Source organism: Cervus canadensis, chromosome 16 (genome assembly GCF_019320065.1).
Source record: "Cervus canadensis isolate Bull #8, Minnesota chromosome 16, ASM1932006v1, whole genome shotgun sequence".
NCBI classification, from domain to species: Eukaryota; Metazoa; Chordata; class Mammalia; order Artiodactyla; family Cervidae; genus Cervus; species Cervus canadensis.
This window is the reverse complement of record NC_057401.1, coordinates 47,746,589-47,752,588: the sequence shown is the minus strand read 5'-3', so window position 1 is coordinate 47,752,588 and position 6,000 is coordinate 47,746,589.

The following is a 6,000-nucleotide window of genomic DNA, read 5'->3' as shown; positions in this document are numbered from 1 at the left end:
TAAACCAGATCACTCACATCATCAAAGCTTATTCTCTAGCGTGTAAACCACTGTAATTTGAGTCTCATATTATGATCAGCTGAACCTATTCCTGATATACAGCAATATTTTTATGGCATGGAAAGAGGTCAGAATTATCAAGCAGTGGAGGAGAGTATACATTATATATTTGCTTGGATCACCTCTCCAATTCTTCCATACATTCTCTACACTATTAATTAAGCCATTTATTGGACTTTTAGTATGCTGGCCAACAATAATGTTTGTGTCAGGAGTTAAGCAAAAGATAAAATGCAAGACTTTTGTTCAAAGCCAAATATACACTGGTGGGTAGCATTGCAAGGGAAACCATGCAGACTTCTCTGAGGTCCCATACTTTGAGCAGGATGCAGACTTAACAGCAATTTAATATGTATTTTTCCATAATACAATTTTGTAATTACATTTAAGTAAACAGAAGTAAGAATAATAATAAAAAAAATTAAAAGTGTCACCGTTTTGCCTCCTAGAAATATCCATTTCTCTCTTTAGGATTATAAATTCTTTCTAGCTTACTTGCATGTATGTCTATATAATATGATAGGCTTTTTAAAATACCAATGATAATTAATGATTAAAAATATTTCATCATATTGATATATACCATGGGGGTTATAAAACTACCTTATTTTTAGAAATTGTGGTACTTTATAAGACATTCCTGTGATAAACATTACTGAGTTCATAAATTTTTTTCTTGATATAAATTCCAATTAGGCCACACATCTTTTTAAGGTTTTGATATATCTTTAAAATAAATTGCAGACTTTTAAAATTTTAATTTGCACTTTCCTCAGAAATGTGGGAGTTTATTTTTTTCCATTTCTCATTGCAATACTCTAAATAGCATTCAAAGCTAAAAATCAAAGCTGTGAATCAAGCAGAATTTTTACTTTGACTTGTAATGGGTTTACTTTTTTTTCCTTTAAAAAATTCTTTCTTCAGCTACCTTCCATGGAAGGAAGTAACTCATTATATTCCTGTTAATATCAATATGTTAATCTAGCTCTCTTTTAGTTTAGTTATGGTTGCTATTATACCAAAAATGCATTGAAAATATGTAATGACAGAACCATAGTAGAAATGTACTGTTTTTTTTTCTCACAAATTTCTCAACACCAAATTTATTTTAGATATCCAATATACTGGAAGTATTAGAGAAGATAGAGCAGGCTTCTTCAATCTCAGTCCTATTGTTGTTTTGAATCGTTATGTTTGTTTTAAGGGCTGTTTAGAATTGTAGAATGTTTAGCAGTAACTCTGACCTCTCTGACCTCTAAGATTCAGATAAAAGTGAATCATGCCCCAGTGTAACCAAAATTATCTTCAGACTTTGCCATATATCCCTGAGTGGGCACAATCTCCTTGAGTTGAGATGTGTTAGAATGGAGGAAGTGGTTTATGAGCTAAGCTTGAAAATAATGTTTAACATTCCTATATTCCACTGGATAAAATCCAGCCATGATGCAACATCAATGGAAAGGTTGGGAAAGGTAAGCTGAGTCAAGAAAACAGAGGAAATGTGTTTGGTCCATAACAATCTCTGTGATTACTGCCGTGCTGTGCAAACTCAGTCATTTCCGACTCTGTGCAACCCCATGGACCAAGCCTACTAGGCTCCACCATCTATGGGATTCTCCAGGCAAGAATCCTGGAGTGCATTGCCATTTCCTCCACCAGGGTATCTTCCCAACCCAGAGATCAAACCCCAGCCTCCTGTATCTCCTGCATTGCGGGTGGATTACTTACTACTGAGTCATCAGGGAAGCCCCTGTGATTATTACACAATGCTTTTACCTTCTTCATTTTTTTTTTCTTTTTGGGGTTCATGTTGGTATTTCTTACAGAAAAAATATCCTGTAATTTGTATCTATCTTGCCATAATTACTTCCTTTATGCCCTTCATACATTTATCCTCAGGCTTCCCAGGTGGCTCAATGGCAAAGAATCTGCCTGCTAATGCAGGAGACATGAGTTAAATCCCTAGGTCAGAGAAAGAAATGGCAACACACTCCATTATTCTTGCCTGGGCAATCACATGGACAGAGCAGTCCATGAGGTCACAAAGAGTCAGACATGACTTTGTGACTAAACATCCAAACACAGGTTTCTCCTATTGTGCATCCTCTGTATTTTACCACCTTCACTGAAGAATTTATATTTATATAGGTAGAAGATTCATCTCTTTCTTCTTCAACAAATGAAAACAGACAACTGAATACTGATTTTTTTTTTTCTAATTTTGGCCCTTGTTTACATATTATCATAACCACAGATTTTCTGTAGTTAACAAAGGTGGATAAATCTCAATCATGTGTTAGAGGACAGACAACTTAGATTGGGAATGACTGGTCAATATCTGGTTGAAATTTGTGGAACCCAAATTTTGCCATGTTACTTTACTACTTACTAAATACAATTCTAATCATGTGAATAAGGTCTAAATATATTTCTCCAGTTCCTAGGTATTCCAACATGTTGCATTATATTCCATTGTGGTTGCTGTTGGTCAGTCCCTCAGTCATGTCCAAATCTTATTGATCCCATGAACGGCAGCATGCCAGGTTTTCCTGTCCTTCATTATCTCCTGGAATTTGCTCAAACTCATGTCCATTGAGTTGGTGATGCCATCCAACCTTCTTAGCCTCTGTTGCCCCCTTCTCCTGCCTTCAATCTTTCTCAGCACCATGGTCTTTTCCAATGAATTGGTTCTTCCCATCAAGTGGCCAAAGGATTGGAGCTTCAACTTCAGCATCAGTCCTTTCAATGAATATATAGGGTGTATTTCCTATAGGTTTGACTGATTTGATCCCCTTGCTGTCCGAGGGACTCTCAGGTGTCTTTTCCATTGTCACAATTTGAAGGCATTAATCCTGCAGCGCTGAGCCTTCTTCACAGTCCAACTCTCGCATCTGCTCATGACTATTGCAAAAACCACAGCCTTGACTATATGGACCTTTGTCAGCAAAGTGACATCTCTGCTTTTTAATATGCTGTCTAGATACATGATGCTGCTTCTGAGCACTAAAGCCAACTCTTAACCCTAATTTCTCTCCAGGATAGCGGCAATCTTCATCTTTCTTAGCAAACATTGCTTCATTTTCCGCTGCAGACTGATATAATCCTTATTGTTAGCCAAGCTTCCCCTTTTCATAATCTCCTTATTCAAGAAGTCATTTACCAATACTCCCGTTGTCATTGTGCTACCTCCAGCTTTTCTGAAATCATAAGTATACTCAACACATATAATTTGATTTTATACTGCCAGTTGTATAATTCCTTTTCAACAAGATTTCATAGTGTCTCTGAAACAGATAAACTTGATTATTTCTTTTTACACAAACACAGTCATATATTGTTTCCACATGCCTATAATAATTTTAAGTAGAATAACAACTTTTGGCAAAATAAAAGTTCTTCCTAGAATAATTAATGAATATAAGTGATTTGCACTTAATTCTTTTATGGTAGGTTTGTGAAGGACTGCAGCCTGAAAAAGGCTACCCTTGGTTAATATGTATCCTGTGCTACTGCCTATTTGATTAATGCTAACTTTGTAGCTTTTTATTTCTTCATTGAGTAATGATAAATTTTGTATCCAGGAGCAACTTTAACACAGATTTCATACTAATGTACTTTTAATGAAATTGATTTTACTGCAAAAAATAGGCCTTGCAGAGTCTTTGCTAGGGAGCTTACTCCTAACTATAAGGGATATAAGGGAAAATGAGATGTGTAGAGTACTTGGGTATCTAATTCACTGAAGTTCAACTAATGTCCCCAAACCTTAAATGAGTGTACTTATTAATGGTGCCTTTAAAAAGTACTTATGCAAATGAGCATGAACTTAGTCTCCTGAGTGCTTGTATCACTTCTCTCTCAATGAATCTGATCACTCACTTATAAAGACTACTTTGAAAATTAGTGGTATTAAGGAAAAGCAGTATTGTATACTCTATGACTGATAACAAAATGATCAAATATTCCACACTGCTGCTGCTGCTGCTTAGCCATCTCAGTCATGTCCGGTCTGAATGTTTGTAACCAACCCCATGGACTGTAGCCAATCAGGCTCCTCTGTCCTTGGGATTCTCCAGGCAAGAATACCGCAGTGGGTTACAATGCCCCCCTTCAGGGGATCTTCCTGACCTAGGGATCGAACCCACATTGCCAGTGTTTCCTGCATTGACAGTAATGTTTTTTTACCAGTAGTACCTCATGGGAAGACCCTCAAATACTCTATGGTCATCTCTAAGCAACAGACAAGTGATTATGAAAATTTATATAAAATACAGAAAAATGTAACATCCTTTAGGCCAGAAATCTCCTTATCCAATGATGTGAGGTCTGTGTGAACAGGGCTATGCAGCAGAGAATTTTTTGCAGAAGTTATTTTAGAGATACTAACAAAGATAAAAATTTTATGTGATTTCATCAATATAAAGAGGCAAGCAACTGAATACTCTTAAGAGTTCATTCCCTTGTAATCAGATAATATTAATGCTAAAATTTAAGCACTCAAGTTTATATGCTTTGGGACATGGAGATGAAATTTTTATAATTTTTCTGAATTTTGTATTGCATAACTTTATTAAGAAAGCAGCAAAATATCATAATCTTTCTAAAAATATATTTAGAGGTAACACTATTTTAATAAATTAATTTACACAAATTTTGAATTGGTAATTTTTTGTTGTTTTGTTGTAACATCTCATCTGCATCAAAGCAAAGTCAGACACAGATATAGAGAACAAACATCTGGGCACCAGGCGGGGGGAGGTGGTATATATTGGGAGGTTGATATTGATATATATACTCTACTATGTATAAAAGGGATAAATGAGAACTCTTTGTAGAAGACAGGGGAAAAAAGAAGGTACAATATGTTTGTAGGACATATATTAAGTTAACTTTAAAAATACATTCCAATATATAGTAGGTGCAGACAGATACTATTTGATAGTACTTACAAAATGTACCTAGAATAGTCAAATTCATAGAGTCAGAAAGTATATTGGTAGATGCCAGGGATTGGGTCAGAGGGTAGGGGAGTGGGGAGAGGGAATAGGGAGCTAGTATTTAATGGGGTCAGAATTCCAGTTTAGAAAGGTGAAAAATGCAAGGAGATAGACGGTGGTGACGGTTGCACAACAAAGTGAATATACTGAGTGTCACTGAATTGTACAGTTAAATATGGTTAAAACAGGATGTTTCATGTTATGTGACTTTTTCAACAACAACAAAAACATTAAAAATATAACATGGGATAAATTAGGGAATATAAAATTTTTAGTAAATCTTAGGTAAAGATCAAATCCTAAAAGATGATGCTGTGAAAGTGCTGCACTCAATATGCCAGCAAATTAGGAAGACTCACCAGCGGCCACAGGACTGGAAAAGGTCAGTTTTCACTCAAATCCCAAAGAAGGGCAATGCCAAAGAATGCTCAAACTACTGCACAATTGCTCTTATTTCACAGGCTAGAAGAGTAATGCTCAAAATCCTTCAAGCTAGGCTTCAACAGTGAGTTAACTGAGAACTCCCAGATATACAAGCTTGATTTAGAAGAGGTATAGGATTAAATAGAGAACATTCATTGGACCACAGAAAAAGCAAGGGAATTCCAGAAAAACATCTGTTTGTTCTTCATTGACTATGTTAAAGCGTTTGACTGTGTGGATCCCAACAAACAGCGGAAAATTCTTCAAGAGACGGGAATACCAGATCACCTTACCTACCTCCTGAGAAACCTGTATGCAGGTCAAGAAGCAAGAATTAGAACTGGACAAGGAACATCTGACTGGTTCAAAATTGGGAAAGAAGTTCCTCCAGGCTGTATATTGTCACCTTGCTTATTTAAATTATACGCAGAGTATAACGTGCAAGATGCCAGGCTGGATGAAGCACAAGCTTGAAGCAAGATTGCTGGGAGAAATATCAATAACCTCAAATATGCCGATG